The sequence below is a fragment of the Sinocyclocheilus rhinocerous genome, unplaced genomic scaffold (genome assembly GCF_001515625.1).
Source record: "Sinocyclocheilus rhinocerous isolate Xijiao unplaced genomic scaffold, SAMN03320098_v1.1 scaffold1292, whole genome shotgun sequence".
NCBI lineage: Eukaryota > Metazoa > Chordata > Actinopteri > Cypriniformes > Cyprinidae > Sinocyclocheilus > Sinocyclocheilus rhinocerous.
The window spans coordinates 1,156,527-1,174,609 of NW_015656599.1; the positions used below are offsets into that span (position 1 = coordinate 1,156,527).

Sequence of the window (18,083 nt, forward strand, 5' to 3'; positions counted from 1 at the left end):
TAGAGTTGTTTGGGGTGGGGATAAATTAAACGCGATCTGCGATGACGTCATAGTCGTGTTGCATTGTGGTCTACAGAGCGGCCTGAAGTGTGCATATGAAGCAGACTCGCTCCCTCGGTCAAAACTGAGGGGTCGAGGCGAGGGTATGTCCATGTAAACTTCCCTCATCCACTTGACAAAGTGGAACGTGCTTCAAATTGGAGACGGGGATTCCCCCGAGAATAAGTGCTTAGGGAAGTTTGCGAGTGCGTGTCTAAGGCCTGGGACACACTAGACTATTTTCAAATCTTAAATGATTTTAAAACTATGGGAGACCACAGACATGAAGACAGTTCAACTGATTTTTAGCCTTATAATCCTCTGAACGCACACACTAGACGATTCGACCAGACCACGAGACCACACACTTGTTGATTGTAGGAACGATTTCACAGTGACACAAGATCTCACGGACACTCGCGAGATCAAACGTGACTAGAGAAGAAAAACACATGGAGGACAATTAACATTGTCAGGTGGCTTTCCTGGCGCGCGTTCTGTTTCACAGTGAAAAACAAAGAATAAAAAAGAATATGGGTGATGTTCTCTGCTTTCATGACATGTTTGTGGCTGCCTAGTTTCAGCTATAGAAGCACGCAACATCCGGTAGGTGACGCTTGCTCGCTCTCATTGGCTATCGTGGGTATCACGTCAGAGGCAGCCCGATCAAGAGTCGTAAATATCAAACAATCAAATATATGTTTGATATTTACGATTTGAGTTCGGGGATGCTCCGTCTCGATCGGGAGCAGATAAATAATCGTAATGACGCCACAAAATAGAGGATTTTTTTGGACAAAAGCCGCGAATCGGGCCACACCCCCGATCGTTCGTGGATGCAAATCGGGCTTAAAATCGGCCTTAAAATCGGCTAGTGTGCGGCCAACCTAAAAGTGAACGGGAACGCAGCCTTAGTGTAAACCAGTGATCCTCAAATCTGGCTCGCAAAATCCACTTTCCTGCAGAGTTTAGCTCCAACCCTAATCAAACAAACCTACCTGTGATTTTCTAATGATCCTGAAGACATCGATTAGCAAACTCAGGTGTGTTTGATTAGGGTTTGAGCTAAACTCTGCAGGAAAGTGGATCTCGCGAGCCAGATTTGAGGATCACTGGTGTAGACCTTAAGCCAGTGGTTTTCAATCATGGTACAGGTGAGTTACTGCTCTGCACATTTTGTGCCTCCCTTATTTAACACACCTGATTCAGATCATCAGCTCGCTAGGTGAGAGCTCCATGAACTGCACTGAGTGTGTCGGATAAGAGAGACATACAGAATGTGCAGAGCGGTGGGTCACCAAGACCAGGATTGAAAACCACTGCCTTAAGCCATAGGTCTTCAGCCCTGTTCCTGGGGACCCACTGTCCTGCAAAGTTTAACTATACACCTAAACAAATACACTTGAACAAGCTAATCAAGGTCTTCAGGATCACTTGAAAGATCACAGGCTAGGTGCAGTGAAGCAGGTTGAAAATCAAATTTGAAGGACAGTGGGTGCCCAAGAGCAGGGTTAAAGACCTAGGCCTTAAGCTCAAAGTTTATTTCAATTTGAGTGTATGTGTACAGCCGAATACATAGCTTTTCAAAGTATACTCCATTTGATGGCCAGTTTTGCCACTTTGTGGATCGACTAGTTATTGTGAGAAAAATTAAAGCTGCATATGCGAGTTGAGTGTACAGCAGGGGTCTCCAACCCTGCTCCTGGTGAGCTACAGTCCTGCAGATTTCAGCTCCAACCCCAATCAAACACACCTGAACCAGCTAATCAAGGTGTTCAGGCAAAGCCACTGGAAGGCAAGCCTGTAACCTTTAGCCAAAAAAAAGTGTAATGGCTAATGCAAACGCTTCCGCTTTGGCAGTACATAGAAAAGGAGACCAGAGGCCTTTTTTTTTTAATGGATGTCAGTGGAGGAGAGGCTATTGGTTATTAAGGCAGAGGTGATTTAAGTGGACCGTTGCGCTTTCTCCAATAGTAAGTAATACAGACCCTCTCATCTCCCAATAGTAAGACAATCTCTGGAGCAGGGTTGGAGATCCCTGGTGTACAGTGTATACACGGTTAGAAAAATCAGACTGCGCACATACTATGCTGGTGACAAAATTAACATCCACTGCACTGCCTGCACATTCTAGTTTGCACGTAAAGTATACTCTGGGCTTTTAAGTTGAGCTCCCATTGTGCAATTTTACAGTCCTTTATGATGGTTGCTTGTTAGTCTGTACAATATACATATTGTTGCGAAGAGTTTGGTCCTGTTGCCAGGTCAGCAGTACTGGATACTGCCAGAACTTCGTAGGTGGTTAAGATTTGTCACAAAGGTGTATGTGAACATGATACATTAAGCGATATTGTCTTAAATGGAAGAATTGTAGGCAAAAACGTACAGTGCAAAGCTGGCTGCAGTCGCAAATGAAAACAAGGTTGTGACGGACAAAAGTTATTCCATTCTATGTTGTCATTTTATAGTTGTTCCATTATGATCGAACACAATGTTAAAAATGTCTTTCCACAAGTTTTTAGTGAACAAAAAACAAACATATTAAAGGGGTCATCGGATGCAAAATTCACTTTTTTTGTTGTTTGAACATAAATGTGTGTTAGAAGTGTGTACACACATCCACCCTATAATGATAAAAATCCACCCAGTGTTTTTTTTTTAAATCCCGATTTTAAAATCCCCTTTCTCAAATCAGGCTGTTCTGAGATTCCTGTCAGAATGACGTAGTTCTGCACAGGACCCTCCCATGGTATTGATTGACAAGGCCGTCTTACCTTAGACCCAGTGTTGCCCGCCCTGAGTGAGCTGTGAGCTGTCTGCCATTGTGTCGACTCTGGTGCAGGGGAAGACAAGAATGTGTTTTGTTGTTGGATGTAATAATGAATAAAGCAGTCGTCATTTACTCCCGACATCTGAGCCGCTGAAGACGCAGAGGATTAACGTTACTTTCATTTTTGAAAGGAATGCGCCGATTCCCGATCTGCATAAATGCCTTTAAGTTCGTGCGAATCATTCGTGATCCAGCTTCATCTACAGAAGAAGTGAGTATAAGGGTTTTTTATGAATCTTTGCAAATTGCCTTTCCTAATATGTGCTAGTTAGCAAGTTTCACGGCTGAAGTTTACAGTCTGCTCGTCACCCCACGGAAGAGAGGGGCGGGGTCAGCAGAGCTTATTAGCATTTAAAGCAACACGGACTAGAATGGCTTGCTGAAAACAGAGCTGATTTTGACAGGGTAAAAAGGGTGTTTTTTGCACTACCATTGAGAAATTTTAACCAAAGTATGTTATAGACTTTTCATTAAGACCCTAAAGAATCATATAAACTCGTGGAAAATGGGCATTCGATGACCCCTTTAATGAAACATAAAACACACCGATTTTAATGAATCGGACAATTCTCAAATCATTTCACAAACACTTTAAACAATTATTTTGTTCAAATTTCATGAATAAACAACCCCAGCCTTGTTTTTGTTCATGTAATGTGGTATCGTTTTGATGCGTTAGGTGGCGTGTTGAAATATCGTCCCCCCCTTTCTTCAGGACAGGAAGGGAACAGAAAGGGAATTTTTGGAGCTCTAGGGTTGTAGGAACAGTCAGGCATGATTGGTTTTTCACTAGCTTGATTACATTGTGCCTAATTATAAATGCATTCACCGATGACTCCAAAAAATTTTGTGCATATTGCACGATTGTAAGCAAATATAAGCAAAGTGTAGGTCATTTCCAATGGCTTACAGGGTCAACTGGGTTAAACTTACGGCAGCTTTGTGTGATGGGCATTAGACTTGAGCATGCACAGGAACCCAGCTAACCATTGTGTTGTGCGCCCCATTCACCCGTGCACTCCTATTTGAAATATTGTGCAATTATATAAACATTGAATGTACTAATCATAGATATAATTGTATCATTTGAAGTTACTAAACTAATAATGTGATCACTAATGCATAAAAGCTCATTTCATTTAACAGTATTGAACATTGGGCGTCAGTCTTGAAACATGAGCAGAACGCATTTACAAGTGTAAATAACTTGTAAAACCTTGTTTTTACAGACATTTTTAAGAAGGAATTCGTTCTGCTTTTGTTTTATAAATGAGGCCCAATCGCTTTCATAACTTCAGCTGTTGGTCAACAGTGCATGTTGTGCTTACACAAATAATAATTAATATTGTCTGAAGTGCATCTGGTCGGCTTTATTACATTTGAGATCTATCTTCATGTCATGTACTGAAAAAGTCCTCAAAAGCCTAGAAACCAGACTACATATCTATTGCTTTGCTATTAGTTCCTATGTAATAAAGAATTAATGTTTTATTGTGGAAACCCTTTGTTTGTAATTAATTAAAGACAAGAAATACAATACTTTGTCATGGAAATTACAGGTTGAAACAAGTAAGGCTCTTATAGGCACACTATATATAGATTATTTTGACTTGTCCCATATTTGGGACAGTTAAAAAAGAACACAAAATGGGTTTATGGTGCACTTGTGATGGAAGGCTATAGGGCAAGTATCTGCAGAAATGTGACGCTTGTATTTTTATGGTATACAGTGATTATGCATTTTGCCTGTAGGTTACCTGGTTTGGTCTTGGTTCTATACTTTTGAAACGGTATATTTCAATGTTAAAGCTTATTCCAGTGCAATGCCTTGCTGCATAGACTTCCATTGTAAATGTATTACCATAAATGTTTTTTGAACCAGAAACAGTCTCATAGAAACCGAATGGGAAAAAGACAAAAACAGTGAGTCAAGAGTTTTGACAAGTTTTATTATGATAAATGAAAGCTGTCTTTGCGCAATAAATTGTTAATTGTTCATAGAACACACTGTTGTAGCATAGCAGCAAGCACCATAAGAATAGGTTTACATAACATGGCATTATGAATAAAATAAAAAGGAAAAAAAAAATTATATAAAACTCTTTATTTTCCTTCAAAAGATGAATGCTTTTTGTTTTGCACTTTGTGAAACAAATCAGCATTTGTGAATACAGAAACTTTGTTCAAAAAGATGAAAAATTACACTACTAAATCTGACATCCTTCATATGAGATATAATACTCAGATGACTATTAATGCATCTGTACCATTCATAAATTATTAATTCCTCTTTCACTTTACTATACATGCTTGAAACTGCTTCTGAAATATGCATCTAAGTCTACCTTTTCTACCAAAGCTTTTAACCTTAAAAACATGTATAACATACCAACATGAAACTATTCTTATTTCTTCACCATGTAAATGTGATGCGTTCATCTTCAAAATGTTCTTTTGCTCTGCAGAACTAAGTGACTGTTGAAATGATAGACAAAACTCCAGGCACATAAGCACTGATTTGGAGAGTTTATGCAAGGCTCCTCTGTCTGGGCTTGATTCTGGGGTATAACTACAGAAGAAAAACAAATATGAGCAATCTGTAGTAAAAAAAAAAAAAGGATGTCCAAGATTAAATGACAAGGAGAAAGCTTAAAAAAACTTATTTCCTCACCCCGAGGAGGTTGCGAGGTATATAGCCCTCATTGTCGGCACATCTCGCCCACCACCACTTTGTTTCTTCACGGTCCTCTCTTCGTAGGACGGTCAGGCAGTCTCCTTCCTTAAAGGACAACTCGTCGGGACTCTCAGCATCATAGTCCCACAGGGCATAAACAACGCCCCTGTTCATGATGCCCATCTTCTCCTGCACACCTGGGAAAAAACCACCTCAACGCTACAGATTTATTGCGATAAATTACCAGTTGAGCTACAAGAAGTCCTCTTTCGTAAAGTTTCATAATGAGAGAACAGGTTTCTCACCATAGAGAAACTGTGAGCATTGGGCGTAACCTTCTTCCATCTCCTCGCACTTGTCTGCCGCTGTCTGCATATCGCTGTAGGTTGTGGCGTATACAGCTGCTCCCGATTCCACCAGGAACTTACATACTTGCACGTTATTACAAGAAGCAGCGCAGTGCAGGGGAGTCCTAACAGAGAGAAAGAGACGTTTAATTTTGTTGTATTCAAATTTTACTGGGTTTACATAAATGTTTTTCGCTCACCATCCATCGCTGTCTGCGGCATTCGCATTCACTCCAAACTGCACCAGGAACTTTACGATTTCCGTGTGTCCAGCGCACACAGCATTGTGCAAAGCAGTGATGCCCTCATCATTGGGTAAACTGGGGTCTTCTACCTGGATATGACATTGAGACATATACTTGAAATGCTAACTAGCTATACCTATATGTCTAGTTGTTATATTACTCACTAGTGGACCAAGTATGTAACTGATCTTGGCCTGTTCCTTACCTCATATATGATCCTCTGGACGAGGTCATACTCGCCCTCTAAAGAGGAGTCCAACAGAAGAGCCAGAGAGTTAAAGTGCACACGCATTCCGTGGTTGATGCGATCCGAGCTCGTCTTACGCAGGTTTGTTCTTTTGCCCTGGGAGGATGGATGAATAGATGTTTAGCTAAATACTAAAAGGAAATGCTGTAGATAATTTATGCGTATCTTTTGGTAAAGTTCTTGGATATGAAGTAATAATACTAGGTGTTAGCCTGACATGAATCACTCGTTCATCCTGCATATTAAAAGCCAATTGAGGGTCACTGGATGCCACTTCTGCTCCATTTAAATGTTTAATGAGATCTGCGTGGAGTGCTCAGAATCTTAGTGTGGCTAGTTGCTAAGCAACAGCCCAGAATGAATGGTTTGATCGGAATCCCTACTGACCTGACTTGTCTTCACTCTCTTTCTCTGTCTCTCCCTCTTATCTTGTCTGTCGCCATACTTATGTAGGCTAAATGGCTAGAGTGCTTTAGTTTTCTATAAAGACAAGGAACCTGTCCCAAATGTTGCACTCATCCCTTGGAGTCTTCTTCTAAGTCTAAACTTCGGATACGTAATGCTGCATAGCTTGCTGATTCATAAAATGACAAATGGGACACCTTGTGGTCTCATGGACTTTAAGGCCAAAAGACCGTAGGGTGTCCTAATTGTCAATTTATGACTCAACAGGTATCCTCTTTTGTGGCCATGATACACCCTCTATGCACCCTGTTGTCCACATTAGGTACACCATTTCGAATGTCATCCATGACTCCCTACATAATATTGTCAGGTTCTTTTGTGTAGGGAGTTTGACTGTAATGGACTGCTCAGTGATGAGTCAGTACCTGACTATGCTTAAATGTTTGCACACCTTAGCACAGCAAAAAAGACTTTCAATTTCAACCCATCCATCAAGAACCCTGCTGCTGGGGTACTCCCATCAGTACACATTTTGAATGTCTACCTTATATGACTCACCCATTTCAGGTGTCTTGGAGTCTCTACGATCGAATAGAAGAGTTGAATCAAGTGTGTTTGATTAGAAAGAAAGCTAAAGATCGCAAAGGTACTTTAAGGGTGTATTCACACCTGTCTTGTTTGGTTCGATTGAATCAAACTCAAGTTCGTTTCCCCCTTTGGTGCGGATCTTTTGGGCAGGTGTGAATACAGCAATCGCACTCGGGTGTGGACCAAAAAATCAACATTGTATTTGGTCCGGACCAAATCAAGTGAACTAGCGAACTTTTCTGGTGTGAATACACCCTAAGGCTGATTACTAGAAGGTCAACTTCAACAACTTGAATCCCGTTTCCGGCAACTTGTTCTGAAAGTGAATGACTTTGGGTCGCTACGATTTTCTGTCAGTGTGAATGTCCCTTCGGTCCCTCTATAGATATGGTTTTTCCTTTTGGGAATGTAGTAGTACCTACCGGTGGTAGCATGACCTGTCCTGTGACCTCTGGAGCCTTCATATTGACGCTGTCTTCCCCTGGTCCCTCCTGCTCTGTCATACTGGGATATGGAGGTGGAGGGTAAGGTGGGTACTCCTCAACATAAGGCTCTGGAGCTGCTGGGCCATAGACTTCCTGTTCTTCCTTCAGTGGTGAATCCTTCGGTACAGTGCTAGAAATGGTGCTGTCATCCAGGATAGGCGATCGCGGTGGAAGAGGTGGAGGCGTCAGCTCCTCCTCCTCTTTCTCACACTCAGGTATTGTAGTATCACAGTGTCCCTCTGGGGGTCTAGTGCTCTCATCAGCTACCGGCCTGCATCCATCCTCACCTTCTGTCTGAAAGAAGGTAGCTGGGGTTATAGTGGTCTCCATGGCTGCCAACGTGGTCTTTTGGTAGAGGAGCTTCTGGATGTTGGGTCCACCAGGCCCTTCAGATTCTGTTATAGAGCCACGCTTTTTAAGAGGCCTGGGCGCATGGTGCAGTCTCTTCCTCAGGGCCTCCAAATCAGCATCGCTCTGGAGCCGATGGGAATTGGAGAGGAATGGGAGAAGTTTGGTTGGGCTGAGGGGCCGGGGAACACGTTCTACCTCCTGGCCATCAACAGAGGAGGATGCAGGGGCCATATTGTTGCCCTGGTCCATTTGGTCACCATCTAGAACTCCAGTTTTCTCAAGATAACTGCTGTCCTGCATAAGAAACTGCAGACCTCCATTGGATGGGATGACAGGTTTGCCATATACTGTGAGAGGAAAGGAGTGAGGATAAAACATCCATAAAATCTATAAAATAAGTTGGGTGTCAATTGCCATTTATATTCTGCAACCACTAAAATAAGAACATAAGGTACATTACATCTTCATTTGACTTTTTTTGTGTGTGTCTGAGCCACAAAGTGTACTTTTGCAGAAAGAGCAATTTGCCTATGTGCTCAGAGTTTTAACGATATGCAAACCAAAGCTGGGACCAAATGACTTCAAAGTTATGTAACAAAGGAATGAGCCTTTCCTTATGTCTTTGTGATAAGTGAGCATCACTATGAGCCCTACTCACTCTGGAGGGTAGAGCACTACTTATATTGCCATATGTACAATTTTGGTAAACACTATGAACTCACATATGGCACAGACATTTTATCTTGAAATATTACTTTGAAAATAAATGTGTATAGCTGTTAAGATTATGGCAAATAAAACTTTCATGCCAAATGTGGTTTCCTTTATGTCTTTAATTTAAACTGATTCCAACTTGTACTCTCTCTCCATCTGGTGTTTGCTAAAAAAAAGGTGAATAAACATCAACATTAGCAGAGCAATGTAGTGTTGACTTGCTACAGCATCGTTTAAGGGCACAAAAAAGCTATTTGGAATTTTCCCAATATCTAGGTGAAATCTAGTCAAAAACAAGTCAGACAGAGTTTCTGTTGTAATAATTAAGCAGCTTGATTTAAATACTGCAACCAATCCAAAGGCTGTAATAAATCCTTAGGTGAATAAACATCAACATTAGCAGAGCAATGTAGTGTTGACTTGCTACAGCATTGTTTAAGGGCACAAAAAAGCTATTTGGAATTTTCCCAATATCTAGGTGAAATCTAGTCAAAAACAAGTCAGACAGAGTTTCTGTTGTAATAATTAAGCAGCTTGATTTAAATACTGCAACCAATCCAAAGGCTGTAATAAATCCTTTGCTCTTAATTTGTTTCTGCCCTGAAGAACTTTCAAATTAACTAAAGCAAGCTTTTGAACTTCAAATTGTTCAGACGCAAAGTTCAGATTAAAACTAAGAAATAAACATGCTTATTTTAAACTCAAAAATCCTGTTATTAGACTTTCAGTCATTTACACAACTATATGGAACACCTAAGCATTTACAAAAAAATGGTGCAAATGTTTTCCACTCCTGACAACAAAATGAGGGGAATTGGAGAAGAAGTTGTTTTTGGGTGAACAATTCCTTTAATACTAGATTAAATTAGTCAATGTCTTCTTTAAAGTTGGTTCTGTATGCTCTTTGTTGATTTGGCAGCATGTCCAGTGTAACATTGCATCTTGTTGAAATAGATACTTATCAAATTCCATCAAAAGATACCTCTAAATTTGTTTGGGTGTCTATTGATGTAGCGGTACTCACATCGAGGCTGTGAACGTGTCAGCGTACTTTGCCCTTGATAACCCTTCCCAAGAGTGCTGTGTTGGGTGTACATTGAGTAGATGGAGCTCGCTGCCACCGTCTGGGGTTTGTGAAGGGTAGTGGAGGTCTCTTGGTAGAGCAGGTTTGGGCTTGCTGGGAACAGGAGGTGGAACCTTCCCGAAGGTTCTACCTGCAGACTATGATTAAAGAGTCATTAGTGTTTATTTACTACATAATATCTATACATTAGCATTGATTTATCGCCAATTCCTCAAAATTGTTAACGTCAGGCACTCAGTGCTGTACCTGGGTGTCCCTCAAGAGGTCCTCACTACTCTGGTTCTTGCGGAAGGGCAATGGTGGAGGTTTAAAATCTGCCTCAGAATCTGAAACAGATATTTTTAAAAATCAGCATATCATAGATTAATCATCACTCTTGAAGTTTAAACACTACAATGTCTTAGTGAAAGCGTCTTCTGACTGGATTAAGACATGGCAGAGGTGCCCAATCCTGTTCTTGGAGATCTACCTTCCTGCAAAGTGGCTCATGCCTGGTTCATACCTGAACCAACTAATTAAGATCCTCAGGAACACTTGATAATTGCAGACAGGTGTGTTGGAACTGAACTCTGCAGACAGGTAGATCTCAGGAAACAGGACTTGGGACCCCAGTATAAGGATTTGTATTTTGTCTAAAAGGCGATGTGTGTAGTGGATGTTACAATACTTTTGCTTATCCCAGTTTAATGGAGACACAACTTCAAGTAAGCCATCTGTGGCTGACTTTCCAGAAGAGTGTAAACACTGTGGCTCTATCAAAACATTGCTTTGTTTGGTTAAGCGGTCTGACATGTCAACTTTTGGCTCAACTAATTGCATGAGTCTGAATGTGGTTCTTTAAAGGTTGGAGAGAGGTGTACCGTACCTTTCTCTTGGGATCCATGGCTGGTCATGCGGGGAAGGGTGGAGGAGTGGCCATGGGTGTTGCTGTTAGTTTCTGTGTTGGAAAACAAATTTGACACCTTGGAGATCTTACTTGTCAAGAATCCAATACCTGGCACATGGAAATAGAATTAGGAAAAGATGAATCAGGGGTTATTGGTGCAATTGGTGGTAAATATTGTAGATATATACACATACCTGTGGTCGGTTTAGGGAGAGGTTTGGGAAGGGTGGCTGTACCATCGGGATAAGCAGGTTTCACCAGAATCTCCTGTCTGGGAGGAACTGGAGGAGCCAGGGTGGTCTGGATGTATGGCCCAACAGCGGCAACCCTAGAAGGGCCGGTGGGCTGAGAGCTCTGCCCTTCAGATGGCTGCTGGAAGCGGAAGAGACAAAGAATAAGAGAAATCATTTCTGTGCATCACAAACTGTATTTTTGTCCAAAAAGAACAAGAAATATGAACGTTATAAAGTTGCTCACAGGCAAGTTCTCTTTCTGTTGGAGAGCAGCTTTTTTCTTCCAGAGCCTCTCTCTCAGTTCAGCCACTCTTTTGTCCATGGTGGACATTTCTAAGTTCCTCTTGTTTAGATTCTCTCTCTGCTGCTGGAGTTTGGCACTTTGCTCCTGGTTCAATTTATTCCTCAGCTGCAGAAAAGAGAAAATGTCAGAACAAAAGAGGGACTGTTGAATTTTTTGAGCGGGACTGCTTTCCTGGTTCAATTTATTCCTCAGCTGCAGAAAAGAGAAAATGTCAGAACAAAAGAGGGACTGTTGAATTTTTTTGAGCGGGACTGCTTTTCAATTTTTTACTATTTTTTTTTTCTCAGTTTAAAAAATAGTGTATTCCTTCTATATTTTTTCTCAAATAAAAGCCACTTGGTTTACATTTTTCTTGTATAAATGCAAGACATTCATATATTTTTGTTTGTCCAAATATCACTGTATGTGTGAATGACAGGATTGTGTTACAGAAAGCTGTAGACCAACAGGAAAAAAGCTACCTGAAGCTCTTTGTACAGTCGCTCTAGTTCTCCGCTTGAGCTCGGTCCAGCTTCATGCGGGACGTCCATTTTGCCGCCACGTAACATATCCAGTTGTCGACTCAACTCCTCCACCCTGCTGACGGCTACCACCAGTTCCCGCTGCTTCTGCTGGAACAGACCATTCATCTGCTCGATCTCCTCCACTACAGAGAGAGAAAAATGAGGCATATCATTCACTTGTTAATTAACTTCTCATTCCCATAAGCAAGATCGTTTGTTGTTGTCTCTGTTGATTAATTTAGTTGCTAAAGGCATTTTTATATAACAGAAACAGTAGAATGAATTTTTCCATCAGTGGGCAAATGATCCACAACAATTTACATCTTCGTAAATGCATCTGGAGAAAGTTCTAAAACATTTTTTATAATAAACTATGGATAAATGTCTAACTTTCAAATTATACACCTCAATATACATCATAATTAAAGAAAATCTGAATTATTCAGTAGAAAACCTAAGAACTTTTAGAACTTTTTTTTTTTTTTTACAAATTAAATAACTTTTTATCTTTTAAGTTATTATTTAAATAGTCTAACAAGACTAATTTATAATAATAAAAAATATAACTAGTCTGTAATACAATAATAACAATATATTAATTATATAAAATAATGATCAACTGTAATAAACATCTTTTCAGTCAATTTAATTCATCTACCAAACAAACGAGTCACAACACCATTTGGTGCCACTAGTAGAGCAAAAATGACAAAATTCACCTCGAACCAGTATCCTTCAAAGAAGGTCAACGTTACAGCATTTTCAGTGTTTCTAACCTACTTCCTCTCATGAATTCACAGGTCCTGACCTAGTTTACTATTATTGATGCGTTTCTGTTCCACTTGTCCTTTGAGAGCTCGAACCCTGTGCAGTTTGGCCTCCTGGTTCTCTGCGTTTTCCCGCAGCAGTCGCAGTTTCTCCTGCTCAGACACCTGCTGCTGCTGCTGCCGCTGGTCCTGCAGCTTCAGGAATCGCAGTCGCTGTTCCTGTGTGTAGGCGTCAGGTCACAATCTCACCAAAACTAATTTTCAGACATCATTGAGTTTCAGAACTATGTATCTACGGTTTTCATTCCCACTGATAATGGACAAAACGGTAATGGTTTTGATATGGAGACCATGCAGTTGTTTTATTCAATCCAAATTACCTTAACGCAAAACCTAGTGTGAAAGCAATAACCCCATTTCATGGATGACTTCAAACCTCATATTTAAAGGAAATGTTTTTTTCAACTAACAAACAGGAAATGCTGCTCTCCAATGAAAGTGGATGGGGACCAAGGACAGCCTTGGTCACCATTCATTTCCATTGTATGGAAAAAAAGCAGCTTGGACAATCTGCTGAATATCTCCTTTTGTGTTTAACAGAAGATAGAAAGTCATACAGGATTCAAATGAGTAAATTACTTCAATTTTTGTGTAAAATGTCCCTTTAAGTTGTAAATAAACATGAAATGGTCCTTTTTGTCATTGGCGCAGCTACCTTTGTTGCCAAGAGTTGTTGTTGTGCGTTGATCTGTTGTTGTTGCCGTGATGCCATCTCTTGCAACTCGCTGAGGGTGATGTCCATATGAGGAGCTGCCATCTAAAAAAAAAAAAAATATTATAATGAATGGCTACGGGGAACATTTTTAAAGGTTTTAAAGGACTTCAATATGGTAAAAAATATGGTAAAACTTTGTTGTTGGTTCACTTATATGCAGTTATACATGTTATTCTGTTTGCTTTCCTCAGTTTTAAATCACGTTAAGGCATTAATTAACAGTTTTTTTTATTATAAGATGAAAAGTGCTTTGCAATGTCACAATTATTTCCAGTCCATCTTACTTTAAGTTGTGTGAGGTTTTATATATACACTTAATTACAGTGGTGGTGGGCTGTCAGGGTCAGCCAGGCCTTCTCTGCTGGTCTAAACACTATCAGAATCACTGACTTGGTTTTAATATATTTTTTCCATGAATGTGTATTAAATTATTCCCAATAGCTTTTCTCTTGGTTGCTCTGCTTCCAGTAGTGTATGTTTATATTAGAGCTTTTGTCCAATCATGTGTTGCCAGGGTCAAAGAAATATGCCTTGAGGCCTTCAGAATCAACAGTGCGGGCACCTGTAGCTTCAAATAAATGGCAATGAAACCGTTGCTTTAACCAATCAGATTTCGAGTTGGCGACACCGGGGCCATCAAGCAGGCTTACAGTAACGCCGGCATTTTCACGTCTTTTGATTGGATGATCAGAGAGTGTACTAGTAGTCAGAGCTAGCAGACAGCACACTGTAAATCATTTTTGTTGTTTTCACTACTGTATACTCAGGTTTCTTACTGTATACTGTGTGTACAGTTTGTTATTGAAGATTTTCAATGCATTCTGGGAAAATATTAGCCTACTGTAAATCTAATATTTACAGTAGTACTAAATGACCGCGAAAAACAACCACACACCTCCTCGACAACGGCTCTGTGATAAACTCATGGCGAAGATGAAAAACCACTAGAGTATAGTAGGTTAACTTTTATTTTCGACTTTTTAATCGTTTTATACGTTTTATTCTGATGTTATTTATTTGCAAGATATAATACATTTAAGTTTCCGTAAGAATATCTAAGGAGCGCTCAGTTTCCGAGTCAAGCTGTGTTACCTGGCCTTTTCCTCCCGCAGCATCGCTGTCAGACCGGCGGGAAGACTCGTCGTGAAGATGAAAGTCCTAAGAGTACGTTAAACTGGCATGTATAAAACACATGTATACACTTTTCTTCATCATCTTGTATGAATTATTGTAATGTTACTTGCTCACTTTCCCAGTAAATCTGTGTTAACTAGTATTTTCCTCCCACAGCGGCGCTGGCAGACTTGCGGTGAGACTCGTGAAGACGAAAAGCTGTACGAGTATGTTAAATTGTTAGGTCAACTTTAAAACACATGCATTCATCTTATTTGTTTTATACCAATGTTATTTGCAAGGTATAGATACGTTTGAGTTAATAAATGTCTGTAAGAACATCAGGGTGGACTATGTTTTTGTCATTTTATTAGGTTTATGTTGGTGCTTCAGCTAGAGATGATCTACGTGACGTAGCTGTGGCTGCAGTGAAAGGAGACTTGTTGAATTGTGTTAATTGGATTTCTTGCTTTAGTAATGGCATTCATTCTCGCTACATGAGATACCTGTCTGTGATACAACGCCCTGCATACTGCATTTCTGTATAATATTGATGGTTTCTAGCCGTGGCGTCATAATGATGGTATTAAGAGGTGGATTAATTCAGGTAAGACAACACTGAACACCTAGGTGTGAAATGCACGGGCCGTCACTGCTTAATTACATACATTAATTACATACAATACATATTTCTAATTATAAAAAATAATATAAACTGTGCTGAGTAATTTATATGCAGTTATTCTATCAATCCTCATTCCCAAAGTCTGATTTCCAGTTTTTAATCTTGTTAAGACATAATTTAACAATTTATTTTTAAATTATAAAAAAAATGCTTTGAAATGTCAAAATTCATTCCTGTCCATGTAAGAACACTATCTAGCCACTTTATGTGCACAGTTTACTGAAAATTTCCAACTCAAACCTGATTTAGCAACAGTAACCAGGGGGGATTAACAAATCTCTGAGGGAATTCATACTCACTCCATTTTCCATGTGCCTCTCCATCGTCCCCTTTACTGCGTTTCTCCTGGCAAGAGACTCTGGAGCTCTGTGACCTGTAGTTAGGAGACAGAATTAGCAGTGTTGGCTAAGCTAAGCACATTGTCGCTTACACTTAGGGTTAGTGATTTGTATTAAACTTTGACGGATAATTAGTCAAGCACCGTTTGTGGTAACAACACAAATGATACCTCAAATCATGTCGCTTTTTGAGGAGAAGTGTATATTTAGACTTTGACTCAAAGCTCAACAGTTAGCATTTAGCAAACTAGCATTTGAACACACTAACAATGAAGGCCAGGAACCTTTAGCCTGAAAAGAGTGGCTGTGCTGGGGTGAACCTCATTACATAATGATTGTTTGGCTGGGGAAACGACTAGCGCTCAATTATCCTGCATATGACTGCCTGTGCCAGGGTCCCACTTACATAACATCAACACTGGCACCGCTAGCGCCACTTATGTGGGTTACCGGATGAACAAGTCTAAGTGCAAAACAATGCCCAAATAATATTCTTGGTCACACTCTGACACCACAGGGGTAAATAAAAAAGGTCCTAATCAGGCTTACTGATTACACAAGTATATGGGTTTTACAGTGGGGAAAATATTTATTTGATCCCCTGCTGATTTTGTAAGTTTGCCCACTTACAAAGAAATGAAGGGTCTGTAATTTCATGGTAGGTTTATTTTAACGTATAGAGACAGAATACCAACCAAAAAATTCTGTTTGAAAACAAACCACAAACACAACAGATACGAATCAAACTGCGTGTAATTGACATAATTATTCTCGACAGAGAAATAAGAAACTCTTTGTGAAGTAAAGCCAGGCGTACAGAGCCGATGTCACTCGCATTGTTGTGTAACAGCTGGTCTTTGTCCGGTGAAGAGGGCCAAAGTCACTCGGAGAAATCTGAAACCTCACACATGGTTTCACATGACTGGGATGTTTAAACTTCTTGGGGGAATAGGGAGGATTTACTTCAAACATGGCATGTAAACAAACTAGTAGAAATTGCGGCAAAGGGTATTTATGAGTTAAAAATAACATGCAAAACAAATGACGAAAAACTACTTTAAACTGTGTGAGATTTTATATGTATTATACATTTTGATACATATTTCCAATTACAAATAAATGAATAAATAACCAAATGAAAATTCTGTGGTACGATAACCTACAGAATAATAGCAAATAAAAATATAAAAAAAAAAAAAAACAGATGTGTGATATTTTATATATGTATTGTACGTTTTAATACATATTTATAATTGTAAAAAACTGAATAGAACAGAATAGAATAGAAAAATAAGTAAAACTTCTGTGGTGCCATAACTTACACAAAAATACCAAATAAATAGTTCATTTATTAATAATTTCCAGGACCACTTTTGTCACATGAATTATGTGCTATTTAGGTGCTTGATTATATGGGAGTGGCAAAAATTTATAAGAATGAGAGAAAAATTGTGTGTATTGAATGTGTGTGTGTGTGGGCATATGTGTTAGAGACTGAATTCTTGGATGCGTTCAGATGGAAAGTGATGACTCACACACACACACACACACACACACAAAACAAGCAGCCGTGTTTGGACTACACCTGTTCATTACTCTCACACAGGTGTTCCTTCACCATCTGCACTCTGCAATATGAGATATACATTTCAGTATTATCTTAATTGTTTTTCCTAAACAGCATTGTGATTAAATAGATACCAGATTTGATTCTTAGAAGTTTCTTTTGAGAAAAAGGACTAAGTTATCTCACATGTGTCTCCTCTGGAGTTTCAGAACAGATGTCAACAATGTCTCAAACTGTGCTCAGATTTGCCAAGATACCAAAGTATGCAATTATATGTCAACAACTGTCTCATTTGTGACTGTTTCAATTTCTTCTTTTAGGTGAAACATAGCTAAATACCTTATAGTTAATACCTAAAAAACATCCCCTATACAAGCAATACAGTTTTCCATTGCGTGCATGCTTTTAGGACACAAGATAAAGATCCATTCTGATCTATTCCAAAGCCCCCTACCCTTAGGCAGTGCCCACAAAACAAGCCGTTCTGCTGCAAATAATTCATGCCTCAACACAGCCGTAACCATGTCAAATTTACAACCCCTCTATTCACAGTCTCTCATAAAAGGAAATGACATTCACGCCTATCCGCAACAACGGCATGTCCACACTGACAGCAGACCGCCGAGGGGGAGAGGATGTAATTGAATGGGTCTGTGATTTGGCATGGAAAAAGCCAGTCTATATTCAAATTGCCATCCAACCATACAGCAGAGAGTAAATAATAAACAACACGAAACATTCTCCACCAGTTTTGCACTGCATTCTAACAAATTTTAACTATAAGTTGCAATATAATAATGGCTTCAGAAAGGTAACAGGACTGATGGTAACAGGTTTGACAGTGAAACTATTCTTCCATTATTTATGGAAGGGTAATTGCATTACTTAAAAAAATAACATCTA

General features: G+C 39.7%; 1 pseudogene; it reads right to left on the reverse strand.

The window, feature by feature from the left end:
* Positions 1–4,794: 4,794 nt before the first annotated feature.
* LOC107720339 (apoptosis-stimulating of p53 protein 2-like) lies at positions 4,795–16,450 on the reverse strand (annotated as a pseudogene).
* Positions 16,451–18,083: the final 1,633 nt, after the last annotated feature.